This window comes from Patagioenas fasciata, chromosome 7, assembly GCF_037038585.1.
Source record: "Patagioenas fasciata isolate bPatFas1 chromosome 7, bPatFas1.hap1, whole genome shotgun sequence".
Taxonomy (NCBI): Eukaryota; Metazoa; Chordata; class Aves; order Columbiformes; family Columbidae; genus Patagioenas; species Patagioenas fasciata.
The window spans coordinates 11,710,065-11,726,014 of NC_092526.1; the positions used below are offsets into that span (position 1 = coordinate 11,710,065).

The following is a 15,950-nucleotide window of genomic DNA, read 5'->3' on the forward strand; positions in this document are numbered from 1 at the left end:
AAAAATAAGTGCAATATTATCAGTATTATGCATTAGGCAGACAGTGTTATGGTGAGGAGACAGATGCTACCCCTTCCTCTTGAAAGGCAGAGCACAGAGACCAGTGCCAGGGACTGCAATTATGGTAGCAAATGCCAATATTCTTGTACTGCTACCAGCATTTATCAGACATAATTTTGAAGAGGTATGTATCATGTAACTGGGAGAAGTATATCTCTAAATAGGCAGAATTTTGATAGTCAAGGTACCAAAAGAATATTGTAGTGAGCAATTGAGGTGGTCTGTTGTCTCTGAAATCTGAGAATAACCTCTTTGCAAATATCAACAATTTTATACCCTCAGTATTGGTTTAACATAGCTGAAATTTCCATGAAAGCCATAATTCTACACTAGGATCTGAACAAACACAGTGTAAAAGACCAGAGACCACATTGAAGACAAGATGACAGAATCCCAAGGATAAATTGAACAGTGAGGTAGTATCAATCAGTATTATGGTCTTTGTTCTTGTAATCTCACCTGATATCAGTTTATACAGGTGTTTCATTTTATGGCCTGTAGATGATCAGTCCTCTCCCTTTACAGTCCCCCTCCCTCAGACTTCCCATCCATCTGCAATCAAGCCTGTATTTGGTACTTGTCATCTGCAAACGATTTTTTCCTAAAGTTTTAATAGTTTGGCACTGCCTGTGCAAGAGACTGCTGAGTGACAGCTGTTAAGGGAACTATTCCATTTGTCTATGACCAAATAATATCTGCCCCAAATTTGTACACACAGTTTGGTGGGAAATGTATCCTGATCCCTGGATCCCAAGATTTGTTCTTCATTTGCCAATGTTCTGTGGTGCTTGTCTACAGCACTTCAGTGATATGCCTGCCCCTATTCTGTCTGGATGAATCCACTTGAAACCCTAGACAAGCTTAAAATGAAAACAAATTCTGGTAAACTTATGAGCTACTTTTTTGATTACCGAATTGGGAATGCAGTCAACCCATCCCAGCCCACCCTCTCCTCCTCTGAAAAAAAGGCACAAAGTAGGAAAACATTGATTTAAAATAAGCCTGAAACTAATCTGTTCTCAAAGCTGTCATTTATAATTTCTCTGAAGCATTTCATCTGCATTAGCTGAGGGCCAATCAAGAGTGCTCCACTTCAAGGGATCTGTCTTTGCCATAGGAACTGCTGATTCTTCACTGGGATACAGGAACCAAAAAACCTCACTCTTACTAACCCTTTCCGAGTTATTTTAGGGCTGATGTACAAAGCTAATGTGGGAGCAATAGTGCCCCAGCCTTTCCATAGGTTTGCGTACTCTGCTGAGCTGTTTCAGGCTATGTAGCTGCTGGTTTATGAGTTGGTTTCCTCCTGTACTTTAGCTAGAAGGCTGCATTGCCACTTTTATGAGGAGTTGTCCCTTGATTTTGCATCCCATTCTGTTTTCTGGGAGTCATGGGGTGTTGAGGGAAGAATAAGAGCAGAATTAAGAACATGCGTGACAGGCTGTGAAGCCACGTGTTCAACGTTTTTACAGCTTTAGCTGTCCCCTCCATTTCCTCCCTAAACTCATTATGTCCCTGTTGCCATGAGGATTACAGTAACTTTCCCCAAGACTCAGATCAGTGTGGATTTGCCTGCCAAAAATAGTACAAAATTTAAAATCGCCATTTCCAAATGTCTTATCTGTTCATATATTTTTTCCATCAGACCCTCTAGCAAATGTTTATTGGCATTAGAGTTCTCTGAGACTTTGAATGCTGCTGCTAAGACTTTTCCAAATGCTCAGTTTTTGCAGACAGATTACAGCAGGAAATCAGTGTACACGCAAAAAGAGAGAAAACATTATAAATTCCTATCCTGACCATACATTGATTTTTGGAATAAAGTGTGCAAAAACTGTTTCTGAATTGTAATCCATCTCTCTCCAGTTTATTTTTCTCTCCAAGGTGATCTAGGGTTTTCAGGTTTCATGAAGTGCTCAGTTTCTTCATTCATTGCTATAAAAATATTTTCCTTTTGTATGTGAAAAGTAATTTGTATTTGATCTAGGAAGGGATGGATGTTCCTGGTGTATCATTGGTATCAGACCAGTGTCAGAATTCAGCTCTTCCTTAACTTGCTACTCTGGTCCTTGGACACATCTCTAAGTCTGTCTGGGTCTACATTTCACTTCATATTCCCATTTTTGGCTTTGCTGTTCTGATGCAGCAAGGATCTCACGGAGGGGCATATCTACAGTGGTCACCGGGGAAACTTTACCTGGAATGAATTGTCAGTCTTAACAGTAAAACTCAATTTTATTTTCAAAGCCAAAAAGCTCCACCTTCTAAATTAAATTAGACTCACAGATAACTCAGAAAAGTCCCATACTGGTAGTAAGGACAGACAGCACCAAACTGTTCAAAGGGGGAAAAAAAAAAAAGCGATCACAATGTAAGCCTCATGTTTGGATTATATTACAGCATGATACTTAAAACTGCTAGGAGGTTACAGGTGTTATCTGGCCACATATTCTGTGCATTTTGTCCTTTACAAGATCTGTTGCTTTGTTTCTGTTAAAGAAAACTTCTTTTTGCGGGATTCTTGTAGGAAACAACATTTTAAAGGGTGACTGCTCCAACTGCTGTCAAACTAAAGGGGGAGATTTTTTTCCAGTACTTTCAGTACGTTTTGCATTGGGCCCTGGATAACCAACTAGGGTTATTGTGGCATAGCATTCCTTCTAAGTCATCAGCCTCAGATTCATTTATGGCTGTCTTTTGCTTCCTTATTATTAATCAGGATAAATTATGCCTTTCACTGAAAAAACCTCAGTGCATCCCTGTTTTTGTATGAAAAATACTGAAGGTACTTAGCTGTTTGTTGGAGGCTTTTGGCACTGTGTCAAAAAAAAACCCCACAGTTCATATGGATGTGGCATAAGAAATGCAATGGTCATAAAGAATTCAAACTAATCTGTCTCTTCTTATTTAAGACAAGAAAATATTCAGATCACTAAATTAAGTGATCCAAAGGCTGAGTAAATTGGGATAGATCCATTAGGTAGTCTGTGGAGAAACTAAGTTAATCAAGGTGAAGCTGATTTTGGCCTAAGACTAAGCAGACTAAATTGAAACCTGACAGCTGTCTTCCCTGTGACAATGGTTTCTTACAGCGAAATACAGGTAGAGATGAACTACAGAGAATAAGCAACACTTCTTTGGAAAACAATCCTAGCAAATGTCTTCACCTTGAAAACTTTTTCTAACTGAACTTTCCAGTGAGTGCGGTTCTCTGGATAAAATGCTTTAATGAGTCTAATGCAAGAAAACCCAAGACGTGATAAACATGGTCCAAGCTACTCAAACATTCAATGACATACATTCCTGAAATTGTACCATTTGCAGTTCTGCAAATGTTATTTTTTTTTCCTTTAAACTTATGCATAATTTTCTATACACATAAGTGATTATAACTGGTATAGTTGGAAGGTAAAGCCAGCCCCCAGTCAGAGTTACTGTTCTTTAGGTCTGCCACATACCTGAGATAAGCCTTCTGATATGTGGTTGTCTCTGTCAGTTAACTAATCACTGACAGGAAAGGTCACATCCACCTGCAGAAAAGACGTGTTAAAGGGTTCTTTAACCACCTGACATTCACACCAATACCTGGGTGTACTACACAAGATTACAGGCTGGACGGTGAACAGGAATAGGAATGGGACGTATGACAGACTCAATCTACTGTTGCGCCAAATCAAATTAATACTGTGTGGAGGATACTTTTTTTTCCTCTTTTGCGAACAGACTCTGTACAGAAGAGAGGCATTTAAGTGCTTTTTCCAGCATGCTTTTTCCATCATACCTTTTTCTAGGTATGGTATCAAGCTGGAGCGCTGGTTATGAGTGCTGACTCCTAGGAGAATGATGTCCTTGTTTCCTGCAGTTCTGCAGTAGATGACAAAATATCTGACCCACTGCAGGCTTCTCGAGAGTTCTCCAGCCTTCTCCCAGCAGGCAGCACCATCACAGATTTCAAGAGGAAGGGCACGAGGTGTGGGTAGTGATAGCAGCTTGCAACCAGGGTACTTTTCTGGGCTCTAATGCTCTGCAGCCCCCCATTTTGCTAATGATTGTCTTCCACACATTGCTTTTTTGAATAGAGGCCTAATACTGCCTTCCTTGGTGAGCAAACACTATTCAGCAAATACCGCTGCTCCTACTCTTTGGCTCTTAACCTCATTTCTCCTTCCCTGCCAGTGGTGCACTTTCCTGACTCCACATCTGTTCCCCTTTCTCCCTCACCACTTTCTGTTGACTTTTTTTTTTTTTTACTTTTGTTTTTAGTGCAGCTCCCCCAGCATAAGTGTCTATGTTGGGAAGTCTATAGTCTTTACAATCCAATTACTGCAGTCATTCATTGATTGTTGGATGAGCCGATTAGAGTCACCTGAAAGCCTGTCAGAGTCCCTGCTGTAACCAGTTTATCAGAGCAAGATGCTTTCTGGAAAACCTGTTCCTTATGTTCCGGTCATTCTTCCATCTGGTGTGAGTGGGACCATAAAATATAACCAGGTGGAAGAAAGGCTTTCAGGTAGGAGTCTTTTCTTCCAGTCATGAGAGATGCTGTCTTTAGTCTGTGGGTTGCTTTTCTTTCTATCTCAGAATGACCTCTCTTAGACCTTAATCTTTTAAAGAAGGTTATCATTGTGATAACCAGTCTCTCTTTGAAGCCTTAACTGAGAGGCTACAGCTTTGTTTCTCTGAGATATAAAAACTTCTGCCTAAGGTAAACAAAGGATGATGTCTTACTTGCCTACAGTGATCAAATATTTGTGACAACTTTTCAAAGTCACTTTATTTGAAAGCATTTTGCTGTATTTCAAGTGCAACATAAATACAAAGGACTATAGAAGACTTTCCAAAATATACAAGTCTAGTCTTGTTACATGTCCAAAAAGCGTTCCACACCAGTAGCCTGGTGGAACTATTTGGCTGTGTAACAATTGGTTATGACCACTAAACGAAAGGGACGGGGGGTTTGTTGCTGTACTGAAAGGTCAGAGGTGAGATGCTGTGAGCAGGGCTAATATTAGCCATCAAAGAAACTCTGTTCTAGTGCTTGCAGGAGTGTCCCAAAGTTCTCAGTCCAGCACTCTGTGTGGGTCACTAACAGCTGTAAGACTAAGCTTGCTTTCAGTGTCTCAAGACCAAACATGAAACACAATGCCGGCTAGAGACCAAAAATGAAGGACAAAAGCAAAACATGTGTGGCAACTTTTAATGATATAGGATATGTGCCATCAATATAAACAATGTTCTCTAAAGACAACTTTTTGGTATAAACCATTTTCAGTAAAAGGGAAACCAAATTTGGATGTAAATGAGGGATGGGTGCTTGCAGAATGAACAAAAGTTAAATGACATGAATTGCATTAATATTTCTTATAAATGAAAAACAAAGATGAGATGCTGCCAGAAAAAAAATGTTTAATTTAAAAATAAAAGAAGAAGAAAACCCTACATTTGATGGTGGTTTTGACTGTGAAGTGATCAAATGCAGTGAATATGAAGCTATTATGTATCAGAATGACAGAAAACAGATGGTTATTGTAACAGTCTTAGGAATGGCCCTGCATTGGCCAAGGGGTAAACTGCCCCAACTTGGATTGCCAAATTCTATAATGTTGTAGGTTTCAGCTGAAGAGAAGTAGTCATCAAAATACAATTAAAACCTGTAAATTGAATATATGCCAGAGTAATTTTGAAAGCATGAGCATGATGTTACCCCAAAGAATGTTTCCAAGAGCAGCTGATGTGGATTAGCTAATGGGAACTCAAACAGTCAGCCATCAAACTGTCTTATAGGATTACCTCAATTTATAAAATTCTCCAGAAATCACTGTTGTGCAGGTAGATTGGAGGCACATCTGCTGAAGGATGGAAGGAAGCCCGAATCAGAATTAATCACTGAAAACTGGCCCTGAAGCATCTGAGACATGGATGTAGTGTGTGTGTATTTTTCTGGATGAAAATGGACTTGGTTTCTGACACTAAGCATCATTTCTGTCTGCATTTGTTTTCTGGCCTTTTTCCTGGTTTCTTCATGTAGTTAAGAATTCATCCAGTTTATGTTGCTTCTATGAATTGACTTCCAGCATAGCTTCACTGAGCTTCCTTTCCATGACTGCTAGATTAACTTGAATCTATCAAAACATGGTCTTGTTCTGCCAATACTGTTAAACAAATGACAAAGATCAAATGCATGTTTTAGTCACTTGTATACTAACAGTCATGATACATCAGATGCAGTAGTCACCAATGGGAAATGTAGTCTGCAGACTGCTTATGTGACAACTAAAAACCACTACATAGTCAAGAACATCACAGGTAAAATGGTTAACTAAGTGCTAGAAGGTGACCTGTTTTCACATCTAAGATTTTAATCTCTAGTGCCTCATATTTAGGTAGAGTGAGGGTCACAAATGGAAAACTACCTGTGGGATTGATGTTTGCCTTTAAACCACAAATCAAAAGGTGAAATACACTTTTAAAAAAGTTGTTTCCCAACATTACAATTAAAATTATAGGGGCAGCAAAACAAACTGTAAGGATACATCTGTACTTACTTTTTTCCATTTTATTTTTTAAGATAATTAGCACATCTGTTAGTGTGAGTTTTTTCCCTTTCTATCAATTTCTGTCTCTCAGATTTAGGAACAGACATGCTGACAGCATTTAGAAACCTGTGGAATACCTTGTATTTCCAGCTGATGTAAAACATATACACACACAAACGCACATTCTCCAGCAAAACAATCTCATGGAAGCTTAACTTCCAGAAGAAAAGATTCTTGCATAAGCAGATGAGCACGACCAATGCTTACAGAAAAACAGAAGATGTCAGGGTCTCAAAAGTGTTTTGTGTTGTGTTCAAGAAAATAGTAATTTTAACATGGTCCTTAATCAAAGGACTCAGTGAACTGAAGGGATTGGTTTGAGAGCAGGGTAATGGGCATGCTTCTGCTCAGTATACTTTTGTGAATACCCTTATCAGAAGTATAGAGAAATGGGAGAACTACAGAGAAGAGTTGTGAATGTATAAGCAAGTGATATACAGCTCCAGCAGAAAGAGTTGTAAAGTTGAGAATGACAGAATTGCTTTAGGAACAGCAGAGGCAAGAGGAGAAGCAGGGTTGTAGGAGACGATGGTCTAAGTGAGGAAAAGAGGAGATGGATTTTCCTAAGGAAACCACCTTTCTTTGAGTTAGGTGACTAAAGAGAAATCTGACAATCTCAAACACATAAGCTGGTGGATATAGAGCCAGGTAAGGATGGCAGGTTCTTAAAGGTATGTTTCTTCAGTTCAGTTTTACAAATTTAACAGCATGTTGCTCAAGCATCTAACTGTGTTGCAGCATAGAGTCCCAAGGTTAGCACAGAAAACCCAACTGAAAGTCAAAAAAAAAAAAAAAATACAGGGTTCCCATGCTGAAATGTGGCAGTTCCTGGCTTGTCCTTATTAGTTCTGCACGTCTGTGCAGTCCTCTTGCCCTAAAAGGCAAAAATGTCAAATGTCCATGTAACAGAAGCAGCATAACAGAACTTGTTGTATGTTCATTTGGGAGAGAAAATATGTCTAACTAGACAGTGTGCCACTCTAACACCTGCTTTAGCACTTCTTCCTGAGATCTAATTTTGTCAAGCAGTGATATCTCACTTTTAGAAGATTAAGGCTTCTATTACAGACTGGAAAAATGGGCAATACAGAAACGTCTAAGCGCTTTAATACAGATTATAGTGTGAGTCCTAATGAGCAGGTCATTCCTTTGCAGTAGAGAAAAGAAACAGAGGGCAGGAACTTTGCAGAGCTGTACACTACCAGAGCTGGTTTAGTCAAGCCTTGACTGCTGGTCCACATACACAGATTTTGCCTTTTTTTTTTTTTCTTTTTTCAGTGCAATGTCTTAGTTGGAAACATTTTTAACATAAATTCGTCAAGAAGAGACAACTGACCACAAACAATGCCATACTAGAGCTATCTTTTCCAGACTTAAATGCTAAACAAGCCTTGCTTCAGAATTCCTTTCTGACACCAACTTTTACCCAACAATGCAATGTTGTTGTGTATTTTTTTCCTTTAGATTAGTCTAACTTCAAATGTTTCCTTGCTCTCAAGCTAAGTCTTATTTGTCTCATTTGAGTAGTTCCTTAAAAGCAGTCTTAGTACAGAATTGTTTGATTACTCACTCAACAGATTGAGCAGAACTATTTAAATATTACCACAGGTAACTATTCTGTTGCCAGTGTGGATTTGTCAGAGGAAGGAAGGGCTGAAGGGGCTGAAACTCTATATCAGTGGCATCCTCTTTGAACTTTATGTGACTGCCTGTTCCTACTGTGCTTCCATTGCATTTCAGCTCACACACAGTCCAGATTTTTTCCTAATGGCAGTGGTATCTCTATACATCATGATATTCTGCAATTAAGTTAAATACTACCTGGGCAGCCACACAAAAAATTGAGACTGAACACGTGAGGGTGAAATTCTGCCTCAGCAGTATGCACATTTTCACAGTGGAGCTAACCTGGCTTGATCTAGTGTATATAAAGCACCTTTTCTGCAGTTCTCCATGTCAGACTGGTATCTAATGCTGGGGAATTTGTTAGCAGTGGGGCAGCTGAGCTGCCTTTTAAATGCATTTAGTAGGTATATGCACTCTCAGGCGTTCCATGGAGTTGCTGTCTGTGGCAGTGACAAAAGAGCAATTACTTGATGTAAATAACTTGCAAACAAAGTTAGTCATTAATAAGGAAGACAGTTCTGAAGGCAAAAGCAAACACACCACCACTCTGGCTGCAAAAACTTCCAGTGAGACTGTCTCTGAGGAATTTGGTCTGCTGACTGCAAAGTGATCTGAATTCAGCTGCATGCCTTGTGTCTTTGTCCACTGCACTCTAAACTGAAATTTTTCCTGAGGAGGGGAAGAGGAGATGGAGGTGCTGGTCTCTCCTCCGTGGTATCTGGTGACAGGACACATGGGAATGGTCCAAGGCTGTACCAGGGGAGGTTTAGACTGGACATTAGGAAGCATTGATTTCCCAACAGGGTGGTCAAGCCCTGGAACAAGTTTCCTAGAGAGGTGGTTGATGCCCCAAGCCTGTCGGTGTTTAAGAGGCATTTGGACAATGCCCTTAACAACATGCTTTAACTTTTGGTCAACCCTGAATTGATCAAGGACTTGGACTGGATGATCATTGTAGGTCCCTGCCACCTGAAATAGTTTGTTCTCTTCTATTTTGACTGTTTCTCCCAAATCATGTTTCTTACTGGTGTATTCAGCCTTTTGACAGCAGGATTTCTGGGGTAGCATCTCTTTAAAATGCTGTGGGTTGTAGAACAAACTGAGTAGACAAAACAGAGGTCAAAATGCTGATGATCTGGTGATAGCCCAGACAGAAGGAAAGATTTTGGAAAGAAGGAGCATACATAGAGTTGCAGGATGGGCTTGAAGAATAGCCTGCAGTAAAATAAATAGATTGCCAGACCGGGTAAAGTGAAACTCGGCCTCTTCTGTATATCCTTAATCACCCTTGCGCTTAGAGCATTGTCAATCTTGGGTTAACAGTTTTTCTGTGTAATGCAAGGCACAACATCCAGACTATAACTTGGCCTGGCTCTTCAGTGAAGGCGTCTAAGGATATTTAAATCTTGCCTTCCATTTACAAAAACAGATTATAACTGCAGAAATAAATTATGGGAGGTAGATGTGTAAAGAACACTGCTAGGTCATTAGCATCTAGTTCTCATGACCTAAGTTTGCAAAACACCATACCAACCTGAGATCTTTAATAATGCAGAAACGTCCCCACATGTTTCAAGAACAGAGAGGTCTTGTATTTTTTCATGCCAGTATAAATCAAGTTTGGAATTCTTGGAAAACTTGCAGGAGATATTTTGACCATATCACTTCAGGCCTGGGACAGAAAAATACTTTACAGAAAGTAAGACAGATGAGATGAGTGTCCTAATATCCATTTTTTGCCTTATAAAATCTGTTATTTTGGAGTCAGTAGCATTGTTAACATGAAATCTGATAAGAGCTAGAATTATTTACATTGAAAATATTTGGAGAGGTGAAACTCATTTCAAGATCAAGATCTCTGTGTGAGCTCGAGTCTTGCTTTGAGAGATGTTAGTGGAATCTGCTGCTTCTCTCTCCAAGCTTACTCGCACAGAGAGCTTTTTGAGTTAAGCATTCTCCTCAGCTCAGTTGACTTATTAGCCTCTGAGCCAAAATTATATTTAAACACCATAAATGGTAAATGTTGCTGAGGCAGTCCTTTCGCACGGCTCAGCCTAGGCACTATTTGGCAGCTAACCACATGACTGGCAAACAGATTCCTCGAGGATAATTAAATCTCTTATAAGACTAAACACCGCAAGTTGTTTGCAGTGTTCTGAACGTAAGGCAGCAAACTCTCTATTCTTTGCGTGTCTTTGACTCGTAACCAGTTGTAACCCTGACCTTGTGCAATGGAGTAATTGCACCGCAGGTGTGGATGTGCAGGGCTGTAGCTGACCCTCCCCGAGCCAGGGGCTGGGCTGGACCATCTCCAGAGGTCCCTTCCCTGCTCAGTGATTCTGTGCAGTGTTGAGCATGCTGAAGTCCTGATATTTCAACAGGAGGTGTCAGCATTCTGCAGCTCGCACTAGAAAAAATCTTCAGTACAACTGGGTAGGCAAATGAACAAGAGATTTTGCTAGAAGAGATGATGTCTGTAATGTTAAATGTTTTGACAACAGGCCAGGTAAAACCCAGGTCCAGTCTTTGGAAACCTTTTTAAAGTTCTCATCCTGATCTGGATTTTCTTCTTCATTCCGGTTTCAAGAGCAAATCTGGGAATGGAAACGCCAGAGTGCAGTTATTGATTCTTATCTTCCTTTTCTCCGAGTGTATAGATCTCTCTCTATCTTTTACCTCAGAAAGTACATAGCTGGTTGCATATTAGCACTTAAACTCATACATGTCTCTTGTATAATCAATTTGTAGCAAGTTAAGTGTACAGTGCAGCATGATTTTTCCACTTTTACATATATGCCTTCAACACAACAACTCACCCTTGCTTGTCAATATAAAGATGTTTACAGTTATGTTCAAGCATCAAGTTCTGATCCAGGTGCAGGTTTTAAAAAATGCAAGTGAATTTTGGCCTAGGCCCATAGCTGGCATTAAGACTTCTCTTGCAATAATTTCCAGTCTGCAGATATGTGGAGGTTAAATGTAAGGACTCTTCAGATCCTGGATTGAGAAAAGTCAAAAAAATAGGAAAGCATTTTTTTATCACCTTAAATTTCTGTTAATACAGCTTAATAGAAAAAACAAATGTTTGATATGCTAGCTTTATATAGATTAACTTACTATTGATTACACAAACACAGGAAAACAGAATAAGAGATTAATAGAAATGGTTGTGTATCAGAGGCAATATATCTCTTTTTCCCATTGCTATACAAATACACTGAGAATCTGTATTTTTGTAAGAAACTGGGAGAGTTTCAATTCTCCTTAATCTCTGTGGATTTAATGCACTAAGTGGCTTTTTTAAACCTAGATTTGGATACTTACTAGTGTCTTTCTAACAAAAAAACAAGTCCTTAGGGGTAAGGGAATGCTGTGGGAAAAGCCTATATTACTTTTGCTTTGTAAAAAACATATGTGGGTATATAAGGTACCCTTCAAATGCTTTACTTACTATTTCTGGTCTCCCAGACTGTGTTTCCCACCGAGCTGTGCAACTTATTATTTGCTGTTTCCCAACAGTCGTGCATATTAAAACCTGAAGAAAGGCAAAAACCACAGGAGCCATATACGTGGTGGGCTTTTAAATCATTCACCTTGTGTGATGCCATATCAAAAGCCTGTTGAAATGTAAGAGACCCCTGCTCACCAGAGAATGCCCCAGCTGAGTCTAGGTATTATGCCAGGCCACAGCTTTGTGCAGAAATTTTTAAATTTTTGATCTCATAATTTTATAACAGCCTTTGAGAATTCAGTGCTTTGTTAGAAGCCTTTGGGAAAATCATAGCATCCTCTATACTGTCTTGCATGATCTGACCTGCACAAAACCAGCAATGGTGGTTAAAAAATTATGTCATCGTTTATAAGCTACTGTAAAATAAACTAGCTGCATGGTCGGAAAACTAATATTGAAATGTACCTGTGGTTTACCAAGCCCAGCCCAGGTAGTGTTTTCTGATGCTCCTCATTAATTGCTTTGACATGATCCAACTGGGGGGAACTCACTGCAGCAGCAGAAGTTTATTGGGCAAAGGAAAGGGAAGGAGAAAATTAACTGCCTGTGGTAGAATTTTTTTAGTCACTATGGCAGTACTGCTATGTGTTAACTCTTACATTATTTCTTTTCATTCTTAAGAGGTGCACCTACTCCTGCTCAGAATTAATAAGAAGTAAGAACGGTGAGGAAGATATTAAATTGCTATAGGCAATTACAGTGTATTAACATCTTAGGAAGAGATCAGATCTCCTCTTTTCCACATCTATTTGATTAAGCCTGAGAATGCACAGATATATAACAAAGTCATGCCCTTATGCTGATGTCAGACAAATTTTTTTCCCAGGTTCCAGATTTTCTTTCTGGTGCCAAATGTGCCATACTTTTATTGTCTGGAGTTTTGGCAGCAAAAATCCCCTGCAATGTTGTGAAAGAGGTTGTCTCAGCCGTAAGTGCAGTGACTCTCAGTGTCTGAGCTGGGAGCTGTACCTCTGCTTTCTTCCTTCTCACCCTTCCCCTTGCTCCAGGCTCTGAAGCCAGCTGCCCCTGGAGAGCACATGAATTTTGAACCCTACCAGAGTTTGTGTGACGAAAGAGGCTTTGGAAGAATGAGGGAAAGCAAGTTCTAATACCGACCTTTTGTTATACACAGCTTGCTTATTTGTGTCCTGTCTTTCCTGTTTCTTTGCCCCCCTTTTTCCTGATGCGAGTCATAGGTTTTGTTTCAGAAGTAGGAGACTATCCAGCACCTCGCTGTGGCCAAGGAGTGTGAGCTTGCATGGTTGTTACACTTTCTACAGCCACCCTTTTGCAAACAGTGTATGGTTTTCCTTGTACTACTTTAATGGCAAAATAATTAGCCAAGTATTTTCAAAAATAAGTAAAATCACACAGTATCTTGTCACCATAAATGGGGTCAGGAGATATTTGCTTAATCTTGAATGAACAGTTTCCTTTTTCCTAAGTGCCCTCCAAAGTAAAATTGCTGTTTCTCCAAACAAGAGCTGTAAATTCTAAAATTGAAGAATCTTTTAAGCGTATTAAAATAAGCAGTGAAAATGTACAGTGCTGCTGTCTCATGGTAAAACTGTGAAATTGTGAAGCCTTCATCAGAGGAGCACTGAGTCACTGCATGGTGTTATGTAAGAAATAAACAAATAAAAGCATTTACAGGCTTCAGAGGAATTTGAAAATAGTTAACATTCAGGCTTTAAAATTTGGCCTCTGCATGATTGTATCAGTCTCTTCTGAGAAAATGCAATGATTTTAGACTAAGACTAAATAAAACTAAATAAGATATCTAAAACTGGCTGTGTTGTCTTTTAGGAAACAGCTGTGAAAAACTAAAGTTGTCAGTAGGTCAGTTTCATTTTTTTCTAATATCAAATTGTGAGTAAAGGAAGAAGAGTTACATGAAATGAGCCCCTATGGTTTCTTAATGAAAAAATAGCATTTATGGATTAGAACTTTAGTATTTTTAATTGTTGCTGCCAAATCAAGAAATATTAGACAATTTTTGTGGTATTCTACTTAGGTTGTTGGTACAATAAACATATGCTACTGAGCAACACATACAGAGCAACAGTAGCATAATAATAGAGTTTGACTTTAAGAAAAAAAATAAAAGGGGAGAATGCTTGTGTTTTGAAGAAAGCCTGTTCAAATTGCCATGGAGTCAGTCGTCAGGTTTTTTTAGCCAGATATATACTGTATCCTGGATGTCACAAACTTGAAAAGGAATACTCATTGCCTTAGCCATGATAGTTTCTAATTTTTGAGCTCCTTCATACAGCAGATTTCATATCTGTTAGTAAAGAAATGCCTTCATGGCCCCTGTGGACCAGAGAACATCAGCAATAGGAAGGGAGACTTTTTTCTCCTGCTATGTAATAGTTATTGAGAAATCAGACAATACTTTGAAGTGTATGTACATTGGTATTCAACAGGTTCACAGGGACAGGAATGTCTTCAGAAAGTCTATGATATATAAAGTTGCCTTTGTTTCTATTCCTGGAGTAATCCTCAAGTTTTCAATATTTCAGATATAATAATCCATCTTAACATTCTTCTGCGTGATTACATTCGGTTTCCTCTAATGAAATAACTCTTCTATCTCTCCAGTAACTTTTCTTGCACTGTTGAGGTTGTACCCCTTAAGGTTTTTACTACTCATATACCGTAGACTTCTGGTTTTTCATACCACCATAATTTAAGCACAAAACTGGTATTCATACAAGAGATCAGCACAAACCTATGCAGTGCTTAAATTTAGTGTAAACACTATCTGCAAAATTTGCGCAATGGTGAGACAGGTTCTGGTCCCCTTCATTTCAATTTGACAGCTTCACTTACAAATAGTGAGCACTGATCAGCAACAATACCAAGTTGTTCTTCATCCTTTAATCCTGCAGGTCACTCTTTTAAGAGTAGAGTCCTGCACCCCCAGAAAATCTTGTTAATGTCACTCATATCAGCAGGTCTCCTCACCGGCATAGGATACATCTGCCCGAGATAACTTCAGAAACTAAGACCCAACTTTTTTGTAATCTTGTTGGGTTTGTGATTCACACATGCAATTACTGTGAATTATTTGCTTGCACCCTTTTAATGTTTACGCAGCTCTGTGCAAGAAGGTGTTTTTATTTCAGTCCATGAATCTTTCATTTCTGCAGCTCATATTTTGGAGGAGTTGGCAAATCCTTTTGGGAAATGATTTTTCTCTGTGCCTTCTGTAGTTGCTCATCCATTTCTTTTTAATAAGCTGAGGCTATTATACTGTGTTGTCTTCCTTGATTACAGAAAACCATTTATTTAGACTACATGGAACAGGCACATCAGTCTAATAAAGAAAAGAGCCAGTTGGGAGGGCTGTGGAGAGCTGGTAGCACTTAAGTTGTTTGTACCAGGACTCTGCTGGGGGCAGCTCAGTCTCCTTGGGGACAATTGCTGTTAGGGCCACTACCAGCAAATTTGTCTCCTGGCGGCTGTTAACTCTCTTGTAAGAGCTCTTTCAGCTCTTTTTTAGTTATCTGTCCTCTGAAGGCTTGAACACCTGAGATCATACTCCAAGTCTGTATCTCTGTTGGTCTAGAATCACACCTCCGATTTTATGTTTCCTTTCCCTGCTCTCCATTTATTGCATATCTGCCTTCTCGATTTGCAATGTTATGAATTATTTCAAAAAAAGGATAACAGAAACATCATCATTTAAGTGTCCTTTCCTTTTTTTTTCCTGTGCCTTTTTCCTGCCTTATTATTTTCTAGAGGTTTTTTCCTTTTCTTCCTTTCTTCTTATTTGCGTCCTTTTCCTATTATATGGATTTCTGCTTTCCCTCCCAGGTCTGTTCCATCATGATGGACAAAGGAATTTTTTGCAAGGTATCCAAGTATTGAAGGAGCATGTGCTGATATTGCTTAGTATAGCAGTTGTTTGAAGCTGTTTCCCTGAATAAACAGTACAAAACAGGAATATGGTGAACCACAGCAGTTTATTATTGAAGATGGGTTTGACCCAACTCCATGGCTATTTTCTATACAGCACTAGTCACTTACAAGCAGGTGCTATAGGAAGCCCTAAGATGGATCAATGTGGTCTGATGGTGAACCAGGCATTTCAGAGAAGTGCACAACCCTGAACTGAGTGGGTCTCAGACAGGTCTCATATTTCCATTCTCACA

General features: G+C 39.3%; 1 protein-coding gene across 2 annotated transcripts in view; it reads left to right on the forward strand.

Moving 5' to 3' along the window:
* MYLK (myosin light chain kinase) overlaps window positions 1-15,950 on the forward strand; it is a 210,396-nt gene that overhangs the window by 110,804 nt on the left and 83,642 nt on the right. The window lies entirely within an intron of this gene.